Genomic DNA, 26,039 nt, shown 5'->3' on the forward strand with positions numbered 1-26,039 from the left:
GTCTCAATTTTGATGCATTTCAGAATAAGTTGCAGATGTTAGTACATTTCAACAATGTTGCTTTTATTTCCACTGTTGATTAGGCATAGTCTGAAGGGTGTGGAATATTTTCATTTCCTGAATGGATTAAAAGGTGGGAGTTAAAAGCAGATGGGAACAAGCAGAATGATACAATGTAATTAAGGCCTGGCTTTAAAAAAAAAATGTATGCCTGTATATACACACACACACACTGTAAATTTTGTGTACACACACGTAAAATATATATACACATGCGCGTGTGTATATATGTATGCATATCTATATGTAAAAATAAAAGAATGAAATTGTCCATAGAGTAATGCAGTCTTTGAGAAACTGTTGGGAGAACTACATTTATCAGCGCTTAGGCACCAGATCAATACTGTGAAATTAAAGATGCTGAAGTCTTTGACATCTTTAACTTTTACAACACATTTATGTTCTCTCAGACCGCATCCAAGGGCAGGAGAAGGAGTGTTCGTGTGTTCACAGGCAGCACCAGCCGGGTGGACAGGTCCAAGACCCCAGGCCAACTCAGGCTGGAAGGCACCTGTTCCTGTGGGGTGCTAGCCACCACTGGGGAGCAGAGATGAGCAGAGAAGGCTCCTGGAGCTTTGAAAGACATAGGCAGCGTACCACCTGAAGGACCCAGTGAGGAACCTTTTGACGGTCCAAGAATTCTTTTATGATAGAATCAATTTCTAAGTGGTCCATGTGTCCACCCCATCCCTTCCCTTCCCTTCCCGTCCTGTCCCGTCCCGTCCCATCCTTTTTGAGATGGAGTCTCATTCTCTCTCTCAGGCTGGTGTGCAGTGGTGTGATCTGGGCTCACTGCAACCTCTGCCTTTCTGGCTTAAGCGATTCTTCTGTCTCAGCCTTCCAAATAGCTGGGATTATAGGCATGTGCCACCATGCCCGGCTGATTTTTGTATTTTGAGTAGAGACAGGGTTTCGCCATGTTGACCAGGCTGGTTTCGAACCACTGACCTCAGATGATCCGCCCACCTCAGCCTCCCAAAGTGCTAGGATTACAGGTGTGAGCCACCGCACCTGGCCGTGTCCACTCATTTTGTAACAGCAGTTCTCAGGTTCCTGTCCTTTAGGCCCATTTGATTATACATTTGCATAATGCTTTGCAATTTTAAAAACACTTTTCTTGGACTGCGATCCTGTGGGAATTATTATTCCAATTTCTTGGGAGATTTTTTTTTTTTTTAAATTTTGCAAGCTGCTATGAATTCTTAGGAAAAAATGCATGGTAAACATTAGGCATACTTCTCAGTATATGTGCAATGTGCGATATGCCACACATATGGCCAAAATGCAGTTGGCTCATTTTGACAGGGTTTTTTTTTTTTTTTTTTTTTTTTAATGCTGCCATGCTGTTCCAATTGGTTTGGCTTGGCAATTTTTAAATTGACAATTTCTGCCTCTCCCAATCGTTGCTCTCAAGGGCAGGAGTACCACACTGGACATTTCACTGGATCTTTGAAGGCCCTACATACAATGTTGATTCCCAGGCAGAGATACTGCATAGATGCTTACTTTCTGTTGAGTTTGAGTTATTACTAGGATGCTTTAGTTTGGATTCCATTTCCAACCTGAGGATCAGCAAAAACCACTTCATGCATTTTCAGTGTTCTCGTTAGGTAAGCGCTGTCGGGACAGGTAGAGTGAATGGTTTAAATGCCTTCCTGTTAGATGCCCTTATTTTTAAAGTGTGAGGTGTCCTGTCTTGATTTCTTTTCTTCTCTCTTTTTTTTTTGATATGGGGTCTTGTTTTGTCACCCAGGCTGGAGTGTAGTGGCGCGATCTGGGCTCATTGCAACCTCCACCTCCCAGGTTCAAGCAATTCTCCTGTCTCAGCCTCCCAAGTAGCTGTGATTATAGGCACGCGCCACCATGCCTGGCTAATTTTTGTATTTTTAGTAGAGACAGGGTTTCGCCATGTTGGCCAGGCTGGTCTCAAACTCCTGACCTCAGGTGATCCACCTGCCTCAGCCTCCTAAAGTGCTGGGATTAAAGGGATGAGCCACCGAGCCCGACTCTTGATTTATTTTCTGTAATTGATTTGATGTGTGCAAATGTGTTTATCAATAGGAAGAGCACTTTCTGGAAAGCAGTATTCAGAAGATTAAAGGAGAAATCCTCACCATCAGTTCGTAGTTTCTTGAAGCCCGTAGTGGAAATGGATACACAGATGACACAGAGACCATCCATTTTTCTGTGTTCTGTGTGTTTCTAGCCCCAGGCAAATCCTGCCAAGCTCTGTCTATTGTAATGGCCCCTGTTTCTGGTGTCACCTCTGGCTTGAGAACTGCATTTCCATTAGCCCCCCTTTCCTGCACTTTAAGGACGGGGGGATTATTGTTCTCCAGGCATCATCAAGCAGAAAATCAGCACAGTGATGCTTACGAGCATGCTGTATCACACTAGTGTTTTTTAGATTTATTTTGGTGCTTAATTCTAGCATTTTACAGGAAACTAATCTTTTAGTATTGAATTGCATAAAAATTATAAGCCCTGCTAAGCTTCGAGTGTGATTAAAAACAGCTGAACATTGGAAACTTGGTCTATATGGGATCCTAATTTGGGGTTCTCATGTGTGAAGGTCTCCTTTTATATCAAATATATAATGTTCCTTTAATGTAATACTGTCTATAAATGTGATTTTTTTTTCTCCAAGAAAGGTTAGTCTCTGCCCTACTTAACCTAAATATATAGCCCATCAGTATTTTATTTCTCTTTATCGTAGGACCATAGTTCAAGATATCTTAGACTGTGGCAATTCATAAGCTTTCTAAATAAATTCTTGCAAAAATCATTAGATAAATACATATTATTTTAAATAAAGTAGGCAATGGTATAGTAATATCCTTCCCCCAAGACACAGACTTAAGGCAACTTAATATGTTTGTATGTAAGAGGGGGAAAAAGGTGACCCAAATGTAAACCGGAGGGCCCATGGTGCTTGTCTTTGGGCAGAGGATTACATCTGGGTGATTTTTATTTTCCATTTGCTCACCAGTTTTCTGAAATTTCCACAGCAGACTGTTACCTTGGTAATGAGAAACAAAATGATACTTGATTTTTCAAAGAGGGTCATTTATTTATACCTGTTCCCCAGCCTCTTCCCCCTCCCAAGTGAAATGGGGCTTGCCAGCTGATTCATTTATGTTCTTTCTTGTTTTCTAGGTTAGTATGTTGCTCAGATTGGCCCTTGGGTGCTCTCGGAGCTCAGGAGCAGTGTGGTGTCCCCAGAGCAGCCCCTTCCCTAAAGCTACAGCCTCTGGGTTAAGGACATGTAGCAGAGGTACTAGTGTGAGGTGTCTGGATTTTCTGGTTTGTTCTTGGACCCACAAAGCACAGAGAGCTCCCAAACGTGTCCTCAGGATGGGTGAGGGCAGAAGGTATAAGTCTTGGTGCCTATCTGCAAGTGAAGGTTTTTTCAAGACACCATGTGCATGAGCACGTGACCCAGATGTGGTTTATGATGCAGACTTTTTCCTCTGGGGAAATGCTAAATAATTAAGGCTTTTATCTGTCTGTACTGAGTTTGAAAGCCAAGAGCCTAAGATTTGGACAATCAGTTAAAAAAAAAAATCTGTAAGTCATGTGGGAATTGTAAAAATCTTTTGGGGAATAATAATTTTAACTTTACCAATAAATAACACAATAAAAATCAAAGCACTTAAAATACTGATTTAAGTGCCTTATTTATTATTGCATTAATAAATAAATCAGGGAGCCGATTTCTCCCACCACCTCCTACCCATGTCAGACTTAAATGTAACTAGGATTATCTTGTTTCTTTTGCAAATTCTTGTGTTTATAGCTACTTTTCCTATGTTATTTGCCTTGAGGGCAAATTATATTCTCTTTGAGAATATTTTATTCTTATTTAAATTCTTTATTGTCTTGACTAGGCACAGTAACAATAAATTTATTCAAAATTCAACAGTGGGGAAGAATTTTGATTAACCTGATTATTTTATATTTTTCTAGTGGAGTAGTGATGTTAGTCATATCATCAGAGCAGTAATAGTTGTTTTGAGATTAAATTTTACCTTGAAAAAGTTGATATGAGACATGAGGTTTTCTTTTTTTTTTTTTTTCTTAAGACGGAATCTCACACAGTCAGCAAGGCTGGAGTGCAATGGCCCAATCTTGGCTCACTGCAACCTCTACCTCCCGAGTTGAAGCAATTCTCCTGCCTCAGCCTCCCAAGTAGCTGGGATTACAGGCGCCTGCCACCACGCCTGGCTAATTTTTTGTATTTTTAGTAGAGACAGGGTTCACTATGTTGGCCAGACTGGTCTCGAACTCCTGTCCTCGTGATCTGCCCGCCTCGGCCTCCCAAAGTGCTGGAATGACAGGCGTGAGCCCCCGCGCCTGGCCCCTATGAGGTTTTCATGTGTTTTGGAAGCCCTAGTGCATCTGTATCCCCCTCCCCCATCACGTAGTGCATATGCAGCCAGCCAGCTCTGCTTGATGGGCTGGGTGTGTGGGGAGATGTTTCTGGGTATGGTGTGGGGCTTTGTGTGTGTGTGTGGTGTGAATGTGGTGTGTATATGTATACTTGTGTATTTTGTGTGTGTAGTTTGTGGATGGGATGTGCATGTGTGTAGTATGTGATATACATGGTGTATATGTATGTATATGGAATATGGTGTGCATGTCTGGAGTATCTGGCATGTGTGTAGATGTGTAGTGTATGTGGCATACATGGTAAGTGCATATCTATATGTATGTGGCATATATGTTATGATCTGTGTGTGCGCGTTTAGTGTGTCTGCAGGAGCATTGGAGAATGCCAGGGAGGATGCATTTCTTATCGTCTGTTCTTAATGGAGGAGGATTTCTGGAAGCAGCAGATGGTGTGAAGTGTGCAGCTGTGAAGTTAGAAGAAAATCTTGGTAAGGACCAGATTGGTTCTGAGGCCCAGGAAGGAGTATCCTCATAAAATCAAGCCCCAAAAGCTATAAACATCAGATAGCAGGGCCTGAGGCAAGCTGGGGGTTGAGAGGAGTCACAATGTCTCTCATTTACAAAAGTAATGGCTGCCAGCTTTTTATCTAAAATCCCTTAGGAATTACAGTTGTTGTACTGGCCCAAAATGCTTTGTAACTCAGCAGATGGCTTGAAGACTTCAGTATCTTCCCATTTTTACTTTAAGGTCAAAAGGATTCTGATTAAAGCTAAAGCTACAATCTCAACGTCATCGTTTAAATGAATTCACCAAGACTATAGTTGTGGAATCTTTTCAGAGGAAATTTAAGACGTTAATTTCCCACTGAAGTATAGTCTAATAATTGAGCCAAATAATGGCACTAAAGACTGACTTGGGGGTTTGCCCTCTTGGAGTCCATCTATTCTTAAAGAAAGATTTTTCCGCTTAATTATCAAAGTAATAATGGCCATTGGAGGTGGGGAACTGGAAAGAAAAAAAGTCACCAATAATTCCAGTCCCGAAGAGAATCATTGTAAATACTCAATCATTTCCCAAGTAGATCTGTAGATGTCTGAGTGTGTGTAGATGTCTATTTTGGTTTATTTTGCAGATCTGTGCTCATGTTATGTACATAAAAGCTATATCCTTCCATTCGCCGTAAGATTCTATTACTGTCTCGCTTTGAAAGGCCTTTAACTGAAGTCCACTGAAATCTTCAATAACACGGTTCATTTGTCTTTGAGACAGGTTGTTACAACACAAATTTGAACAGTTCTTTTAAAATACTGAAATAAGTGAGACTCAGTATTTATGGGGGTGACTTTCTGCCCAGCTGTTTTCTTGCTGGCTGATTCCACAGGAATTGCCCACATATGAAAAAGAAAATTGTAACAGATTAAAAAACAAAACCTCATCTGCTTGACATTGAATGCTACTTGTAACTTAAAAAATTAACTTACAAAACCACAATGAATTATTAGAGCTTTATAAGCTGTTTATTGACTTTTAAAAAATTTATTTAGTTTTAAAAATTAAGTGTTTTTGTGTCATTGGCTTTGATGAATCTTTGTGCTTGTTAGACAATAAGTTTGCTTGGATGCTAAGAAATGTGCTAAACAGCCCCACTGGATTAAAATATATATTTCTTAAAGTACCTATTTTATTTATATTTAAACATATATATTTTAAAATATAAATTGAAATTATAACTAATTTAAGATTAATTTAATTTTATTGCTAACTTACAAAGAGTTTTCATAAAAGCCTACATATATAAAAACATATATACTACATATATTATGTATAAACATATGGATGCTACATATATCTTATATATGTAGACTTTATGAAAACTCTTTGTATGTTAGCTCAAGTTAAGTCTTCTGAAAGCGATAAGAATTGTATTATATTAAAGCAATTACTGAAGTTTAACGTGTACGGATGTGTAGTTTAAGACATGGATTTTATGTGATTGTGAAAGCTAAGTACGGGAGTCCTCTCTTATTCTTGGTGTCGCTTTCTGAGGTTAAAATTACCCACATTTAACCTTGATATGAAAATGGTAAATGGAAAATTCCAGAAATACACAATTTATAAGTTTTAAATTTCTCACTTTTTTTTTTTTTTTTTGAGATGGAGCCTTGCTCTGTCACCCAGGCTGGAATACAGTGGTACGATCTCGGCTCACTGCAGCCTCTGCCTTCCGAGTTCGAGCAGTTCTCCTGCCTCAGCCTCCCAAGTAGCTGGGATTACGGGTGCCTGCCACCACATCCGGCTAACTTTTGTGTTTTTAATAGAGACGGGGTTTAACCATGTTGGCCAGGCTGGTCTTGAACTCCCGACCTCAGGTGATCTGCCCACCTTGGTCTCCCAAAGTGCTGGGATTACAGGCGTGAGCCACCGGGCCCGGCCAAATTGCGTGCCTTTCTGAGGAGAGTGATGAAATCTCCCGTTGTCTCATGCCATCCAAGATTGGAAGCATCCTTTGTCCAGCTATTCACAATGTCTGTCTACATTCGCTGTCTGTCTGCACTCCCTGCCTGTTGGCCACTCAGGAGCCCTCTCCGTGTCAACGATTGTCGTAGTCCACTACTGCTTGTGTTCAAGGCACCATTATTTTACTTCTTAATGGTCCCAAAGCCCAAGAGTAGCGATGCCAGCAGTTCGGATGTGCCAAAAACAAGCCGTCAAGTGCTTCCTTTAAGTGAAAAGGTGAAAGTTCTCGACTTAATAAGGAAAGAAAAAAATGATTTACTGAGGTTGCTAAGATAATACGGTAGAAGATATTTTGAGAGAGAGAGACCACATTCACATGACTTGTATTACAGTGTATTGTTATAATTGTTGTATTTATTACTACTTATTGTTATTAATCTCTTTTTTTTTTTTGAGACAGAGTCTTATTCTGTCATCCAGGCTGGAGTGCAATGGTGTGATCTCGGTTCACTGCAACCTCTGCCTCCTGCGCCCAAGCAATTCTCCTGCCTCAGCCCCCTGAGTAGCTGGGATTACAGGCATGTGCCACCACGCCTGGCTAATTTTTGTATTTTTAGTAGAGATCGGGTTTTGCCATGTTGGCCAGGCTGGTCTCGAACTCTCAACCTCAGGTAATCCTCCCGCCTCCGCCTCCCAAAGTGCTGGGGTTACTGGCATGAACCGCCGTGCCCAGCCTATTGTTAATCTCTTACCATGTCTAATTTATAAATTAAACTTCATCACAGGTATGTATATATATATAGGAAGAAACTTAGTAGACACAGTGTTCGGTACTTTCCATGGTTTGACTCATCCACTGGGGGTTTTGGAATGGATCCTCTGTGAGTAAAGGGGAACTACGAGAGTTTCCCGAAAGCTGTGAAATCAGTCTGCTGAGATAAATAATTTTAACTGATAATAGGGTTATCAGTGTGACTGTAGTAAATAATTCCATTATTATGTACATCATACCACAACGTAGTTGCTCACTTACCTGTCTCTTAAGGGAACCTACAGCTAACTATCTTTTAACTTTAAGTGCTGACATATACTTGACCCACAATTGTTGAATTAGTAAACTCGCACCGAACTGTTTTCTCTTTCCTCGAGCTCATCTGTACTGTGACATACACACCACAGAAATATGTTCTGAGTTTTTCTTACCAATCCAAGCCTCACACAGGAATGAAAGTAATTTGAAATAATTATCAGGAACATTCTTGTACTTTATCACATTTTTATGAAAATGCTTCAAATTCCTCAAACAGTAATATTATTGATTTTGTTCACATTATCAAAACCATTCTTAGAAAATACAAAATCACAACATTCAATAAAACATCTTTTTAATAAACATTGAATATTGGTTCCTACTTTTATTCCACTTGTGGGAAAAGCTTGTATGTTCCTATGTAGTTTATGTTCATCCTGAGTGTAAGTGGTTCTTCTGTCAGCTCTTAAAGAATGATGGAGGGCCAGGCATGGTGGCATACACGTGTAACACCAGTACTTTGGGAGGCTGAGGCTGGCAGATCACTTGAGGCCATGAGTTCGAGACCAGGCTAGCCAATATGACGAAACCCTCTCTCTACTGAAAATATAAAAAATAGCTGGATGTGGTGGTGTGTGCCTGTAATCCCAGTTGCTCGGGAGGCTGAGGCATGAGAATCACTTGAACCAGGGAGGCAAAGGTTGTGGTGAGCGGAGATGGCGCCATTCCTCTCCAGCTTGGGCAACAGAGCAAGACTCTGTCTCAAAAAAAAAAAAAAAAAAAAAAAAAAAGGTGGAGAAAGACTTTATAGGCTGTTGTAGTTTAGACTCTGTCCGACTAGAAGCATCGTGTGGCTCAGAAAAAAACACTCTAGTCAACCAGTCGAGAAATGCAGAGGAGGAAATATGAGACTTACTTTCAAACTGAAGACAATTAAGAAGAGGTAGAACTTCTCAAAGATAACGTTTTCATGAACTACTATTTATGTATTCTATAGCAACAGATACTGTGGTGACTTTTACAGCCATTGCCATTACCAGTGTGGTACATGCTTTCCTGTTCTGTATCTATCACCTGTCTATATAGGCCGTGCATATTTATGCTTTTCCTGTTTGTTTGGGTCTCAGATCAGAGAGTGCTTTCGTTCATCTTGAAAATGGTATTGATAGCCACACAGAATCAAAAAACATTTTTCGGGAAATAGAAATCAGCAGATTGTTTTAGACCCTGAATTTAATGACAGCAGCAGGAATTATAAACCCTTGGTTCTAATGAGAAAGAGGGACTTATTTAGATAAAAATAGCTTACAGGGTTTTTCTAGGGGTCAGCAAAATTTCCTACTGATCTGTACCTTTAGGACTTCATAATGATTTAGCTCAATTTAATCCCAGATTAGCAGTGAAAGATTAATACTGAGTTTTCTAAGGTGGGAAATTCTGTATGAACAATAACAGGTAACATATCCTGAGTACCGAAGACAGGTCTGACGGTGTCAGTGTTTAGCATTGTGTCTTATAGATCATCTCATGAATCATCACAACAGCCCTAAGAGGCTGATGCCATCATGCCCATTTTACAGATGAGGAAATTGAGGGATTTGCTGACAGTGACAGAGTAAGGAATAAAGTCATGCTATGAGCCAGGCATCGCTGACCCTGTGGTCGGCATTTCAGTGTGACACTGTAACCAGCATGCATATCATTCCTCACCTTACCAGAGCTGCCCTGTGACATAGGGATTCCTGCTGGCTTTTCCTATGTATGGTCTCTGCTTTGTAAGAGAAACCAGTATTTACCAAGTCCCTCTGGTACTGGTTGGCTTACACTCAGGGACTTCCGGAAGGCTTGCCAAACCCTCTGAGGTAGGAAAGATCATTCCCATTTTAAGGGTGAAGAAGCTGTGGCTGAGTGGCTCAGTTGCCTAAAGACAGATGGCCAGTGAGAAGGGGAAACTCAAGTCTGTCTGAGTCCGAGATTAATGCCTTTGCCATTGCCCAGATCTGTCTGGCTTTGGAGTCAGCATGGAACCCCTCACTTTGCCTTCAGCAATGGGATGCCCGTATGCATGACTCACGCTCCCCAGGACAGAGTTCATGGACATACATGAAATGGCATCACAATCATGAATAGGTGTTCTGGTACTTTGGCTCATAGCTAGCATGTCTTTTTACCATTAATTAGCATAATATAGACTGCATGGGTGACATTAGAAAACAGATTTTTATTGTTTTTGCAGTGAAGTTTGTGGACATTTTATAAGAATTATTTTAATAAGTAGGGATTTAAAGCAAGTTAGAGAATGTTAAAATAAAATAACATATTAAAATGCTACTTAAGGTTTCACATTTATGGGCAAAACAACATATAATTCTTAGTCGGGGCTGTGATAGTTCTGCTAAGAATGTCTAAAACAGATGATCTGATAAGGAAATTGCTCTTACCACAGTAGAAGGGAAAAGGCAAGAAGGAGACCTTCACACAAAAACAAAATTATAATGGCCTCCTTAATGGGCATATGTCTGAGTTTCTCTCAGTGCTTATCACTTACAAATGAACACTTTCATACACACAGTTTCCATTGCCTAATAGTTGAATATGACTATGAGTCATTTTGAATGCAGTTTCTTTAAAATACCTTGTTAATAAATGTTCTCTGGAGAGGTCGATCGGTGGACTCTTATGTAGTTAATAAAAACAACACAAGCAGCCAAAATGACTCAGGATTATGTTTTCATTTCATGGAACCTTCTGCAAATTAATCATTTGTCCTTATCTGAGGTTCTTCTAAATAGTTGCTTTATTAAGCATTGCATTGTTTGGCAGTACAGTTTGTGAGCTGGATAAGGTGATTAAAAACTTGGGAAAAATGTAAAAGACTCACTTTTTAAATATCTAGATTAAATGCATTATCTTTGCTATGTTTGAGTGATCCCTTACAGTTCTGTAAGATGGACCATTTTGTTGCATACTCAGAAAGTGTAAAAGAAGAGGATTTTGTTTTTTCTTTTTTGTTTTGTAGTCTTGTGTGTTTGGATTTTGTTTATTATAATATTATGCTATAGTTTTAAGGATTGAGGACTCAGAAGGTTTCATATGGCCTTGATTAGCAATCTGTCATATTTTAAAACAAACTCATGTTGAAATAAAAAAGGTAGAAGTTATAAATATATAATCCTCTGGAAGGCAGGGATTCTATCTATAAAATTATTTCAGTTAAAGTTTCAGAAGAGGAACACACATGAATAAGTATATCAATATGTTAGCTTCACTTTAACAAATTATACAAGCAACATAATTCATTATCTAAATTTTTTTTTTTTTTTTTTTTTTTTTTTTTTTTTTTTTTTTGAGACGGAGTCTTGCTGTGTCTCCCAGGCTGGAGTGCAGTGGCGTGATCTCGGCTCACTGCAAGCTCCGCCTCCCGGGTTCACGCCATTCTCCCGCCTCAGCCTCCCAAGTAGCTGAGACTACAGGCGCCCACCACCACGCCCGGCTAGTTTTTTGTATTTTTAGTAGAGACGGGGTTTCACCATGTTAGCCAGGATAGTCTCGATCTCCTGACCTCGTGATCCACCCGCCTCGGCCTCTCAAAGTGCTGGGATTACAGGCTTGAGCCACCGCGCCCGGCCCATTATCTAAATTTTAAGAAAAATAAGAAAAATCACCCATCACTGCACTAACTCAAATCTCTGTCACGAGTTTTAGTTAATAAGTGCTTTTTGACAATGACAAATTTTCATACATGAATAAGTATATAAATATGTTAGCTTAACTCAACATAATTCATTATCTAAATTTTAGAAAAATGAGAAAAATCTCCCATAACTGCACTAACTCAAATCTCTGTCATGAGTTTTAGTTAATAAATGCTTTCTGACAATGACAAATTTTCATTTTTAGATATTGCGTGTATGAACGGGGAAAAGTTTTATAGATACGCTGAAGAATATATAGTACATGAGAATATATGTGAGTGTGTATGTATGTGTATGCATGCATACATACACACTTGTGTACATTAATGTATGTACATGTAAATGTGCGTATAAGTATACACACACGCCCCAAAAAATTTTTCTAATGTTCCTTCCAAACACAATGTGCAGCTTTCTGAAAATTATTATTTTTGTGATATTTTTAGTGACTGTAGCATTTATTTTTAATAGCTGGCTTTGGGCAGCCCCTACAGACAGTCCTTTTTCTCGGGCTGTTACTGGTGAGCTGGATTATGCATGTAAGACTTCAAACTTACATGGGAACATGGGACAGCTGGAAAGCAATCATTTTAAAAGGCGTATTTAAGACGGACATAAAGCTAATTTTCCTACCAGTACCCAAAATGCAGAAAGAAAGACATTTTGCGAGAGGATGAAATTGAACAATGAAGATTTTAGTTTGGTCCGATTCCCTACCCCTGCAAGGTGAGGTAGTGACACAGTTCGGCTTCCATGCGCCTTTGCAGCCCAGTCCCCAGCCTCTCACAGACAAGGCCACCCTGGACCTGAGGACAAGCCCGTCTTCAGTATTCTTGGTGGTTGTCCCCACACACTCTAGGTTACTTTTGGAATTTGATGGATGGCTTTTCAGATTTGTCTTCCTATCTGGAAGATGATCATCAGCTATCCCTGCACTTTGCAGCAAGTACAAAACTCCTGAAGAGCAGAGGCTGTCAGACCAGCTGCCAAAGCTTAACACCTTTTATTCAGAAAATCTGAGGCCTCCACTTGACTGGTCTCCCTAATTCTCCTTGCAGACCAGGCTCCCGGGTGCAGTGTTAGGAAGTGCTTAATGAGCTTTAGAAAGGGTTCCTGAACCAACAGCTAAAGTGTGGTTAATAATCTCAGCTCTGGCAGTTACTTGGGATGAAGAGATCTTAATGGCTGCTTTAATTAAAATATACATAATACTAGAGGATTAGTAGACCACCAGCAAGAACTCCAAGTAATTCATTAGTTTCTTTCAATTTTAGGCAAATGTGGAAGATACGAGAAGAAAATATGCATACTAGACAGGCATCAGTCAGAATGTTTAGACTTGTCTCGGCTGGTAAGCCTTGATGAGGCATTTCAGCTTAAAAAAAAAATTTTTTTTTTTTTGAGATGGAGTTTTGCTCTTGTCAACCAGGCTGGAGTACAATGGCACAATCTTGGCTCACTGCAACCTCCGCCTCCCGGGTTCAAGAGATACTCCTCTCTCAGCCTCCCAAGTAGCTGGGATTACAGGCATGCACCACCACACCTGGCTAATTTTGTAATTTTAGTAGAGACAGGGTTTCACCATGTTGGTCAGGCTGGTCTCGAACTCCTGACCTCAGGTGATCCACTTGCCTCAGCCTCCCAGAGTGCTGGGATTACAGGCGTGAACCACCACACCCAGCCGCATTTCAGCTTTAAAATAAAGGGGTTCATCTGATTGTCTCATCAGTTCCATAAGATGCTATATTTCAGTGACTGCTCGTGATTCTGTAAGATAGACCATTTTGTTGCATCTTCCGAAAGTGTGAAAGAAGAGGGTTTGTTTTTTGTTTTTGTTTTTGCAGTACTTACAGATTCTCAGTAACTCCCATAGCATAGAGGGTTGAGTCATAGAGTCCAGCCAGCTTCTTGGCTGGGAAGTTGATGTTCAGTTAAATAAACTTGAGCTTTCCTGTGGTGAGACTGGGTGGTGGTGGAGCAAAACCATTTTGAAATGTAGGTTTTATTCAGATAGGGTGAAGCTTACAGATCTGGGAGATGGCCGCTAGTGAAAAGATCTCACAGTTCCCAAGAGGAGGAGCAACCCATGCGGTGCAGGCCGCACCGAGAAGCAGCAGGGTCCGTCAGGAGGCAGCGGGAGTGGGGGGAAAATGAGGGCAAGAGCCTCTACTGTGGTTTCCGCAGAAAGGAATGGGCAGGATTTAGGGCTGGCTACTTAGGGGAGTTTCAGCGGGCTCTGGGAGGTGGATACTCTCCCTGTTTGCCTGGCATCTGACCCTTGGTTAGTTAAGGCAGAATTGTGGCCCACAGGAGGTAGGAGTGGGTGGTCTGAGCTCTGGATTGGTTGGTTTGCATAGGAAAGATGTGCAGGTGAGTTTAGGTCTCTAGGAATCTGCTAGTTCTGGGAAGGGCAGTGCCTGCAGGGTCAACAAGGCCTCAGTGCTAAAGTATCAAACATGCAGAAAACAGATATGGGGTCAATCCAGAGACAGCGTGTTGGCTTTGGGTGACAAGACGAATGAGCCTTTCTCTGTCTTTCCCCATCCTCTCTCTACCCAGCTGTCTTTGCTCTCTTGTATTCCATTCTCCCTCCTTTCCATCTCATCTCTTTGTTTTCCCTACCCGTTCCTTTAACAGAGGACTCAGATGAGGTTAGAAGAGGCTGCACTGCCTAGAACAATCTGCATTCCATATTACCTTTATAAAGAAAAAATCAGCCCGTGCGGTGACTCATGCCTGTAGTCCCAGCACTTTGGGAGGCTGAGGTGGGTGGATCTCTTGAGTTCAGGAGTTCAAAATCGCCTGGGCCACATGGCGAAACCCCATCTCTACAAAATACACAAAACTTAGCCGGATGTGGTGGCATGTGCCTGTAGTCCCAGCTGCTCAGGAGGCTGAGGCGGGAGGATGCTTTAAGCCTGGGAGGTGGAGGTTGCAGTGAGCCAAGACCACACCACTGCACCCCAGCTGGGTGACAGAGCCAGACTCGTCCCTAAAAACAAAAAAATGATAGGAGGCTTTGAAAACCCAATGTAATAGTAATAATAATAATTTGATATAAAAATAATCAATAAAATCCCAATGTTGTATTAATGACAATGATGACGATAATGCCAAGAACTGTTGTCTTCGCAAACCTGGTACTGGCTTCCAGAGAAAAGATGCATTTCCTTCTCTAGATCAACACAGTTCAAAAGACCGTTGCACAGTGGTGGAAATGTTCCGTATCTGCGCTGAACAGTCCGGTAGCCCCTACCCACGTGTAGCTGCTGAGCACTCAGATGGTAAGACTGAGGAAGTGAATTTTTAATTTTCGTGGACTTTAGTTAATTTAAGATGAATTTAAATAGCTACATGTGTTAGGGTTCTCCAGAGAAACGGAACCAAAAGTGTATGTGAAGAGAGAGAGAGAGAGAGTGTGTGTGTGTGTGTGTGTGCGTGTGTGTGTGTAGAGGAGGGGATTGATTTTAAGGAATTGGCTCCTGTGATTGGGGAGGGTCCAATTCTGCAGCAAGTCCAGAATTCGCTGCAGTAGTGGGGCAGGGGTGGGGGTGCAGGGTAGAGAATGGGGAAGAGTTGATGATGCAGCTGGGCTCTGAAGGCCATCTACTGGCAGAATCCCCTCTTCCCGGGGAAGTCTGGTCTCTTTCTACTCAAGGCCTTCCACTGATTGGATGATCCCACCCACCCCCATTAGGGAGAATGGCTGGCTTTACTCAGAGTCTGCTGATTTAGATGTTAATCTCCTGGTAAATGCACCTTCACGGAAACATCTAGAATAATGTTTGGCCACATATCTGTGTCCAGGGCCCAACCAGGTTGACACATAAAATGAGTCACCTCCCTCGCCTGGCTGGTGGCTGTGGTGCTGACCAGCACAGGTCTGGATTCGGTCTGCATGTTCAGGGCCGGGCATTATTCTAAGCACTTCACTGGGACTTCCATCGGATGAACGCTGTTATGCTACCTTCTCTAAGCACCAATAATGCAGCACAAACCGTAAGGCTTGCCTGGGCTCACACAGCCAGCAAATCAGGATTCACTCTCCAGCTTGGGGGCAGAGCCTGTGTGCTTCACTGTCACCTTTGCAAGGCCCCCTTGGCTTGGAGGGGCAAAGCTGTTTCCTAAACATCAATCTTTTTTCTCACCAGGGCCAGAGTCAGAAGGCCTGGGTTAGAACCCTGGTTTTCCCCGAGTAGCTATGTGACATGGAACACTGAACCTCAGTATCACCATCTGTAAAATGGGAATGATGATTCTGTCCCATATTTTCTCTCTCTCTCTCTCTCACCACTTTGTGGACTACATTTCTCCTGTTCCTGGGTCTGTTCTCTTGCAAAATATAAGCTTGGTAATGTAATCAATAAAAAACATTTGGTTATTGAAAAGTTGAATTGATTGATACTCTTTTCTTTAAGCTAATGCCGAAATACTGGATTCCCCAACAACAACTTAATTTTGTATTCGGAGTTTCTTCCCTCACTCAAAGAGGAAAGCATGGCACTGTTGTTATTTTGTAAATCTTTTCTTTGGGATAACCATTTCTGAGCCAGCATTCCATGGATTTGGCTGCTGTCTTGGGAGCAGAGTGCTGATGTTGCTCCTGGTGAGCGTGCACTGAAGATTTGCCCTACTCTGTACCTGAGGTTCTCAGCCAAGTTTTCATGTGTATGTTTCAGGATCTGGTTCTGTTTTGTGGGGCTGTGGACAAAATCCACCCTCCCCAGTAGATTGTAAAGAATGCATCTTTTGGTAATTCACCACTCACTGAGTGGATTTCATTCCTTTTTTTTTCTTTTTTTTTTTTTTGGCCTTTAACTTTTATTTTAAGTTCAGTGGTACATTTGCAGGATGTACAGGTTTGTTACATAGGTAAATGTGTGCCATCGTGGGTCACTGCACAGATCATCCGATCACCTAGGTATTAACCCAGTACCCATTAACTATTCTTCCTGATGCTCTCCCTCCCCGCATCCACCTGACAGGCCCCAGTGTGTGTTGTTTTGCTCCCTGTGTCCATGTGTTCTCATCGCTCAGCTCCCCCTTGTAAGTGAGAACATGCAGTATTTGATTTTCTGTTCCTGCGTTAGTTTGCTGAGGATAATGGCCTCCAGCTCCATCCATGTCCCTGCAGAGGACTTGATCTCATTCCTTTTTATGGCTGCATAGTATTCCATGATGTATATGTACCACATTTTCTTTATCCAGTCTATCATTGATGGGCATTTGGGTTCATTCCGTGTCTTTGCTATTGTGAATAGTGGTGCAGTGAACATACCCATGCATGTATCTTGATAATAGAATGATTTATATGGAGGGGGTATATAGTAACGAGATTGCTGGGGATTTCATTCTAATGTAGTTTGTTGGTTTGGGTTATCCTCACTATCTCTGAAATGAAGAAAAATTCTTAGCACCCCCCAAACATTATTCTGTTTTAATTAGGCATTTCACACAATTTAAATTAGTTTTACAAAGAATATAGAGTGAAGAACACTTCTCATCACAAACAGTATATGAGACCTCAGCACAAAATAATGTCCCCTCGCCCCTCCTTTTAGATTGCTTTTATGACGTGCCTTCTAGAGCCTCAGTAATGCACTTGTACAGCTCGTAGCAGAGCACCGAAAGAAACCGTGATCAGTGTGGTAACGTTTTTCCATATTTTGTTATGAAAAATTCCAAATATATGGAAAAGTCGGGGAAAAAAAGTATCATGAATACCCACGTGTCTGTTACCCAGATCCACAATGAACTTTTTTAAAATCTTTCCCTCTATCACACCAATCTTCATGACTTTATGCAATTAAAAGTAAGTTGCAGGTGTCTGTATACCTCACCCTTTTAAGGCTTCGTCATGCGTGTCATTTCCTAGAGCTCGGTGCTTGTTGCTGGTTTTTTCTGGGTCGGGTAAAGTTTATATGTAGTGAGATGCAGAAGTCCTAAGCACGTCCTTTGATGGGGTTTGATAGTTGCATTCCCTGGGTAACCTGAACCCCTGTCAGGATAATCACAAAACGTTAACCATCACCCTAGAGAGTTCTCTCTTGCCCCTTCTCAGTCATTCCCACCCCATCCCTCCAAAGGAAACCAGTGTTCTGATTTTTTCACCGTAGGTTCATTTAACCTGTTCGAGAACTTTGTGTGGATGAGATCCTAGGGTTTGTTTATTATTTTGTGTAAGACTTCTGTTGCCAGCCGCATTAGTGTGCTAGGGCTCTTGTAACAAATTACCACAGACTGCATAGTTCAAACAAGAGAAAGTTATTGCCTCACAGTTTGGGAAGCTGGAAGTCCAAGATCAAGGTGTCATTTAGAATCTGTTCCAGGCTTCTCTGCTGGCTCCTGGAAGTTCTTTGCCTTGTGGCAGCATAATTCCAGTCTGCACGTGGCATTCTGCTTCTCTGTGTCCAAATTTCCCCCTAAAGACCTGTGGTCCTCCTAAGGACACCCATCATGTTGAATTGGGAGCGCACCCTACTGCAGGATGACCGCGTCTTAACTAATGACATCTGCAATGACCGTATTTCCAAATAAAGCTACCTTACGAATAAGGTACTGGGGATTAGTGCGTCAGTATACAAATTTGAGGGGGTCGTAATTCAACCCATGACACCAGCACCTGGGTTGTTTCATGTACCAGTGGTTTGCTGTTACTGCCGAGTAGTGCTCCATTGTAGAAATGGCCTACGGCTAAGCCAAGCTGTAGCAAGCCATGCTTGTTGACGGGCGCCGGTTTCGGCTGTCGTGAATAAAGCTGCTAGGAACATTTTTGCACAAGTGTTTCTGTGGACATGTGCTTTTATTTCTCCTGGATACATACCCTGACCCTGGGGAGGGGGCTCACCTGGGGACAGATGTGGAAGGATGGTCCCCTGAAGGCAGAAGGCCCAGCTGGTGGGTCCCCCTACGTTGGGTAGCGGCGGGACAGCTCTCCCCCAGTGCCGCTTCAGTCCGGTGGAGACAGCAGCTACAAACCACAGATCCTGCTTCTCAAAACTGGGCAACATCATCATGTCTGTTAATTTAGATTTTTTTTTCTTTTTTTTGAGATGGAGTCTTGCTCTGTCACCCAGGCTGGAGTGCAGTGGCACGATCTCGGCTCACTGCAACCTCTGCCTCCTGGGTTCAAGTGATTCTCCTGCCTCAGCCTACCGAGTAACTGGGATTACAGGTGCCCACCACCACGCCCAGCTAATTTTTGTAGTTTTAGCAGCAACGGGTTTCACCATGTTGGCCAGGCTGGTCTCGAATTCCTGACCTTATGATCCACCCACCTTGGCCTTCCAAAGTGCTGGGATTACAGGCTTGAGCCACCGTGCCCAGCCTGTTTAGATTTTAAGCCAACCTGTTGGTTTCCCTTTGAGGTTGGTGTTGAAGTCCTTAAAGACCTAAAGACAGATCCGGTCACCTGGACCAGTAAGGAAGTGGGGAGCTGGGGAGATTGTCCTGTTCCCGGGACAGTAGTGACAGTGGATGAAGGACAGGACAGCAGCTTTTGAGGATAAAGGCGGGAGAAGGGACCCAGGGACCCATCGTGGGCCCGTGATGGGAGCTGGGGACTGGCCCAGGGCCACATTCTCCTTCATCCTCAAGGGAAGGTGAGTGGCCCATGAACTCTCAGGGCAGTGCAGGTCCTGATACAGCGACCTGGAGAAGCTGTAACCAAGCCGGAGAGAGTCACCGCAGAGCCCAAGAGGAGAGACCCGAAGATAAGCATCACCCTGTGCTGTCATCTCCGAGGGGCGGGCGCTGCTGATAGACATGCGAAAGTCTAGCCTGCAGCAGATGCGAGTCTCAGATGCCTCCGTGGGCAGCCAGAATCTAGATGAACAACTATACTCTAGAATAATCTCAGCTGCCAGTAAGCCAGAGGGGCTTGGAGGGCGAGGAGTCCCTGTGATAACCAAGATCAAGTTCTAAACCAGCCAGCAGGCCTCGTGGGGCCGGCTCACCTTTCAGGCTGCTGGTGTTGGAAACATGAGACTGTGCCTCTCAGCTCAGGCAGGGCCCTGCCGGGGGTCCCACAGCTTCCAGGAGCCGGTAGGAAGCCCAGAGCCTGGCAAGGCCAGCAAGTAGGGAGGGGATACTGCTTGGCAGGAAGTCCTCGGGTAGGGAGTTGAGGCTTGGTTTGCCCAGAACACCACAGCCCAGGGCTTTCTGTACCCAGGACAGTGCCAGCCCCGCTGACCCCATCCCAAGGAGGACAAGGGAGGGATGTCTGCAGCTGGAAGGAGTGTGCCAGCTAGAACAGTGACAGGGGCACCACTTTCTGGAAAATATGGAAGAACCTAATGTACATTAGGGCTGTGAAACTTGTGGCCCACACACTAATTTTCTCTAGCACCTGGGCAGACATAGGTACTGGTGGCATCTCTTTTTATCAAGTACAGACGGAAAAAAATCAATTAAAATAATTTTGTTGTTATATAATGCACATGCTGTAAAATGTGCTTTTATTTTTATTTTTATTTTTTTTAATTTGAGACAAGGTCTTGCTCTGTCGCCCAGGCTGGTGTGCAGTGGTACGATCATATCTCACTGCAACCTCCAGCTTCTGGGCTTAGGTGATCCTCCTGCCTCAGCCTCCTAAGTAGCTAGGACTATAGGCATGCCCCACTGTACCCCGTTAATTTTTTTTTTTTTTTTTTTTTTTTTTTTTTAGATTTCTAGTAGAGATGGGGGTCTCTGTGTTGCTCAGGCTGTTCTAGAACTCCTGGCCTCAAGCGATCCTCCCACACAGCTTCCCGAAGTGTAGGGATTACAGGTGCGAGCCATTGGGCCTGGCCATGTTTACCATTTGAACCATTTTTAAGTGCACAGTTCAGTGGCACTAAGAACATTCACGTTGTGTTGCAGCCATCACTACCATTTATCTCCAGAACTTGTTCATCATCCCAACTGAAACTGTGTATCCGTTAAACACTAACTACATTTCCTTCTCCTCCTAGCCCCTGGCAATGACCTTTCTACTTTCTGTCTCTGAATTTAAATCTACTTTTGGGAAGACACGTTGTTCGGGTCCTTACATTGTTGATATTTAAGTTCCAGCTGGCCAGCTAGGAAGAAAACCAAGCAAAATCTCACTCATCAGCCCTGACTGTTTTTTTCCTTAACTTGTGTCTGTCATGTGGGTGGGGCTGGGCGATTGGAAATATTTGGTATCTACACGACAGTTTTTCTGCCTTTGCCATCATCCATCCTGTGCATATGCTTCTTGATAATTAGTAGGAGCATTCAGTTAACCATTCATGGGATCTTTTCTTTTATCTGACTCTCCTCCGTCCCTTAAGGACATGGGCTGTGTCTTGTTTGTTTGTCCCTGTATCCCCAGCCCTGAGCACTATGCCTGGTGCTTAGGGTGCTCAATATTTATTTTCTTTTTCTCTTTTTCCTTTTCCTTTCCCTTTTTTTTTTTTTTTTTTTTTTTGAGATGGAGTCTCGGTCTGTTGCCCAGGCTGGAGCAGTGGCGTGATCTCGGCTCCCTGCAACTTCCAGCTCCCTAGTTCAAGTGATTCTCCTGCCTCAGCCTCCCGAGTAGCTGGGATCACAGGCGTTCACCACCACACCCGGCTAATTTTTGTATTTTTAGTAGAGACGGAGTTTCTCCCTGTTAGCCAGGCTGGTCTCCATCTCCTGACATCAAGTGATCCGCCCGCCTGGGCCTCCCAAAGTGCTGGGATTACAGGCGTGAGCCACCATGCCTGGCCTCAATATTTATTTTCAATATTCCACAGATGAGGGCAATAAGGAGAGAAAGTGGAAGAAAAAGGATGAGACCTGTGACTTGTGGGCAAAAAGGGGAGGCAGGAGAACATTCCCAGTCTGCCTTTCACCGAGTTTTTACCTGTTCACTAGAACAACAAAAGGGAACCAGATGGGGAAACTCTGCTGTCAGCTAAGCAAACTCTAAATTTAACATTTGGGGGACCCTCTTGGAGAGTAGTCAAGAGCTGTGTGCTTCCCTTTTCAGAAAAATGCTCTCAAATATGCAGTGCATAAGCCCACATTCTTAGCAGATTCCCAGACCTTAGGTCAGCAGTCCTGTTCTAAGGCATAGATCACGGGCAGCATTTTGATTTTCATCTAGGGAACTTAGTTCATAAAAACCTACTGATCCATTAAAATTTCCACTTGATTTTGCCATTAGTAATCTCTTAAACAAATCCAAGGAAGCCAGAGGAAGTTATTTCTTGAATGCTTTTATACCAGTGCTTTCAAGAGTTCGTGTTGCTGACTCCAGTTTTTAAAATTATTATTCTCATCTTCTGCAATGCCTCGAGGCATGTTTTTAGCTGAATAGCAATAATTATGGGATTGTGCAATACTGGAAGAAGCAGTAAAAATAAAATGTAATACTGAAAAGAAAAGTCTTTACTTCATCTAGGAAATTCAGTTTAAAGAATTTTTACCTCCGGATATAACAGTGACTATGCTGGAACTCAAGTCAAAAGATGGATGGGACCACCCTTAGGAGCCTTCCACAGGAAGGCCCCCTCTGCAGTAGGACTTAGGGCGCTCACGTAGATCCCTCTGCAGTAATATGCTAGTTGCTCTTATAGTCAGGAGGCATCTAGGGAGACCGCTGATCTCCATGGCAACCTGGACCCAAATGAGCAAAGCGCCATCAGCTGGCCTCGGCCTGACTGCTCGGGAGGGAGGGAGGCAGCTGATGCTGTCTCCCACCCAGGCCGTGTAGCCATTTCCCCCACCCCCACCGGAGGTCTGGGAGTGGCAGGGCTTCTGCCCTTGGCTTCAGCCAGTTCTCCTGGAGCTCATTAAAGGGAAGCTCTTCTGGTGGCAAGTTCTCTGCCACAATCTACAGTGATAATTTAATGATAGCATCAGTCGTAGAGGCCCCTTGATCTCTGGAGAGGGTTCTGGGTGCCAAGGAACTTTCTAGAACCATGGAGGAACCCTGCACGGACCTCTCAGAGTCCTGAGCAAAGAGGTGGGGAAAGCTGTCTGGGCGTGCCCCGTGGTCTCATCACCCTGCCCCCAAGGGCAGCCTCAGTGTTATGACTTAAGGACTTGGGGGTTTACATAACATCCCTTTTTCTCAGCAAAGGAAGTTCCTTATTTCTAAATCTCATGGTCCCAGAAAACCCAGTTCCTGATCTAGCTGTCCTGTTAGGGCATTTCCATAATACAGCACGTGCTTAAGCGGACATTAAGTTAGAAAATTAGGTCCCAGCTCAGCCTTGTCTTGACATTTTAAGCAACATCTCTGCCCTCCCTTTTGCCTTCTCTATTTTCCTTCTCTGTCACAAACACAAGGACTAGATGAGAATGACAGCCTGGGGTGATCTGATATGCCTCCTCAAGAAATATTAGTAACACAAACAACAACAGAAAAAACAAAGTGAAATTTATTTATCATAAAGCACTTTATTTAATTAATTAATTAATTTATTTGAGGTGGAGTTTCGCTCTTGTTGCCCAGGCTGGAGTGCAGTGGTGCAACCTCGGCTCACTGCAACCTCCGCCTCCCGGGTTCCAGCAATTCTCCTGCCTCAGCCTCCCGAGTAGCTGGGATTACAAGCGTGCACCACCATGCCCAGCTAATTTTGTATTTTTAGTAGGGACGGGGTTTCTCCATGTTGGTCAGGCTGGTCTCGAACTCCTGACCTCAGGTGATCTGCCCGCCTTGGCCTCCCAAAGTGCTGGGATTACAGGCGTGAGCCACTGTGGCCAGAAGCACTTTAAAACGTATTGTTAAGAACAAATATGCAATCATGCAAGAGCACACTATTAAAAAATTACCAGCTAACTAAAAGGTAGGCAAGTTCCGTATCAATATGATTGAACAATTGCACGGGAAAATTATTATTTAAAGGAATGGAAGTAGTCACTAGTACGTGTTGCCAGTAGATACTGTTTTATTCCTAAAAAGACAAATGAGAAAATGAGGTATTATGAAGGAAGTAGCAAGAGTAAATGCCACCATGGTACTTACTGCCCAGGGGCAGATGAAGAGCTGGTTTTTTTGTATTCTAATCTCCGTCACTGAAACTCATCAGTGATGCAGGACCCAAAAATAGAAGGACATTTTGGGTGGACATGTAGTTAATAATGACTTATGCAGCCCAGCACCTGTGTGGGCTGGCATTGTTCTAAGTACTTTTTCCTGTGTTACCTCATTTAATCTTCACAACAGCGCTGTGAGGTTGGTACAAGTATTATGTTGATTTTTATGGAGGAGGAAACAGGTGCAGAGAGACAAGGTACTTTGCCCAAGCTTCCTTTGTCAATGCCCACAGAGCTGGGGAGGGTGCCCACATGTGTGTGCCTGTACCCACCATGCATGCTGCCCATCACGGGCAAAGGGGCTTCCATTTGCTGTTTTTGAATCATGGATTGATTCAGTGTCTGTGGGAAGTCACGCATGGGTCAGATTCTGGCCACAGCAGTGAATGCTACAGTCTGACCCCGTGGTGCTAATGTCAGGAGTGCGGGGAGTTGGCAGAGCGTGGGGAGGGTGGCAGTCTCCTGCCGAAGCCCTGTGGAGTAGCCTCAGCTACCCTTTCACAGAGCGGGGTTTGCTCTCTGAAAGGTGAGGTCTTTCACTTGTGGTCATGGCACAAGGCCGTGGTACTTCCCGCTCCCGGAGCTCGCTGGAGAACATTCCAGCCGAGCTCGGCCTTGTGTGGCTCCTCAGCCCATACCCTCAGGAGAAGGAATGCCCTCCTCAGGTTTGGAATGGCTTTTCCTGGTCCTTGTTTCTAGTAGGGAATGAGAAGAGACATGAGTTGCGCCTGCTGGGCAGAGCCTTGGCAGGTCGGGCCTCCTGGGCTGCCTTGGGCGTGTTCCCTGAGGAGCCAGCCCTGCAGTGGGTGGGAGAGGAGCTTCTCTGAGATATTATCAGGAACCTTGGCAGAGGTGGGCAGGTGACCTTCAGCTTTGCCCTTGGCCTCTAGGGATTCGTATCTCATAAAGGACAGAAAAGAGGAAGGCGGCCTGGCCTTCCCCTCACCCTTCCCTCTTGGCGGTGTTGCGGGAAGGGAGGAGTAGCTCTTCCTCACCATCCTTGAAGCTCAGCGTCTGAAGGCCAGTGGTTTTCAAACCTCTGGGCTCAGAACCTTTGTTCAAAGCAAGTGTTACCTGGCAGCCACACATCCACCCAGGCTGCCCTCTGAGGGATGCTCAGATCCATCTGCGAAGAGTCTGGAAACCCACATCTTCATTTCCCACCATGGCCCTATCAGGGGAGACCCTTTGTCCTGTGCCTTCCCCTCCTGTTCTTTCTATGCGTCGTCATCCTCTGCCTTCCTCGTCCTTCCAAATTAGGTTATTCATCTCATGAAGAAAATACAGCTTTCTTTCTGTGACTCAAAACATCCTCTTTTGTGAGTTCTAAAACCATGCCTATTAAGAAATTATGAATTTAAAATAATATTAAATGGTCAGTAGTTTTTACTGACAAATGATCATGGGACAAAGCCATTAGAAGAGTTTTTTTCTATCTCTTACAGAATCCCCTTCCTGTTAAAATATTACTCATTGAGAAATGAACCATCAAAAGAAAAATATATTGGATTTTAAAAAATACCTAATCCTTGGCAGGGCGCGGTGGCTTATGCCTATAATCACAGCACTTTGGGAGGCCGAGGTGGGCGGACCACTTGAGGTCAGGAGTTCGAGACCAGCCTGGCCAACATGATGAAACCTCGTCTCTACAAAAAATACAAAAATGAGCTCGGTGTGGTGGCGGGCACCTGTAGTCCTAGCTGCTTGAGAGGCTGAGGCTTGACAATCACCTGAACCCGGGAGGCGGAGCTTGCAATGAGCCGAGATCACAACATTGCACTCCAGCCTGGGCGACAGAGTGAGACTCCGTCTGAAAAAAAAAACAAAAGCAAAAGCATAATCTTTTAGCCAGGTGTGTTTCTTGTTGGATAAGTCAGTTTGGAATCTTTTGGATGTTTTCCTTCTACTTGCTCAGCCATAATAAATCTTTCATTTTAATTTTGTTCATCAGCACTGTGAGGTCCTGCCCAGTGTGGTAATGGGTAGTTAGCTTGTCATAGTCCCATCGTCTCGCCAGCCCCTTGAGAGCTGCAGGAAGCTTGTGGTCCATCTGGTTTCACATGATGGTCGTGGAATCTCTTAGGGACTGGCATGTTACCTGCACAGTGGGTCTGCATCTTGGCCTGTTAACACCTCTCCCTGAGGCATCCCAGGAGACACTTACCAAAATGGATCATGCTCTCTTGTCAAGAGCAGCCCACTGGACTGCATTGCACCCCTGAGGATATACCCACAGATCAACGGGACAGAATCAATAAAGCAAGCCAAAAAAGAAATGAAGGGATCTAGTGGAATAAGCTTGGCAACTAAAAATCTTCCATGTGTACGGGATCTCAGAATCACTTGATAATATGCGCCACATACATAAGTACACATATGC

At 43.5% G+C, this 26,039-nt stretch overlaps 1 protein-coding gene across 6 annotated transcripts in view; it reads left to right on the forward strand.

The window, feature by feature from the left end:
• Positions 1-26,039, forward strand: part of DAPK1 (death associated protein kinase 1) — a 211,257-nt gene that overhangs the window by 34,052 nt on the left and 151,166 nt on the right. Inside the window, exon 2 of one of the 6 annotated variants that reach the window (XM_050760949.1) lies at positions 14,812-14,916. The exons of 4 other annotated variants lie outside the window; for them this stretch is intronic. The gene's annotated coding sequence lies outside the window, so the exon portion shown is untranslated. Of the gene's footprint in view, positions 1-13,499; positions 14,917-26,039 lie in introns of those variants that run through there. One more of the 6 variants, XM_050760948.1, reaches the window with a different exon arrangement.

The sequence above is a fragment of the Macaca thibetana genome, chromosome 15, assembly GCF_024542745.1.
Source record: "Macaca thibetana thibetana isolate TM-01 chromosome 15, ASM2454274v1, whole genome shotgun sequence".
Lineage (NCBI taxonomy): Eukaryota > Metazoa > Chordata > Mammalia > Primates > Cercopithecidae > Macaca > Macaca thibetana.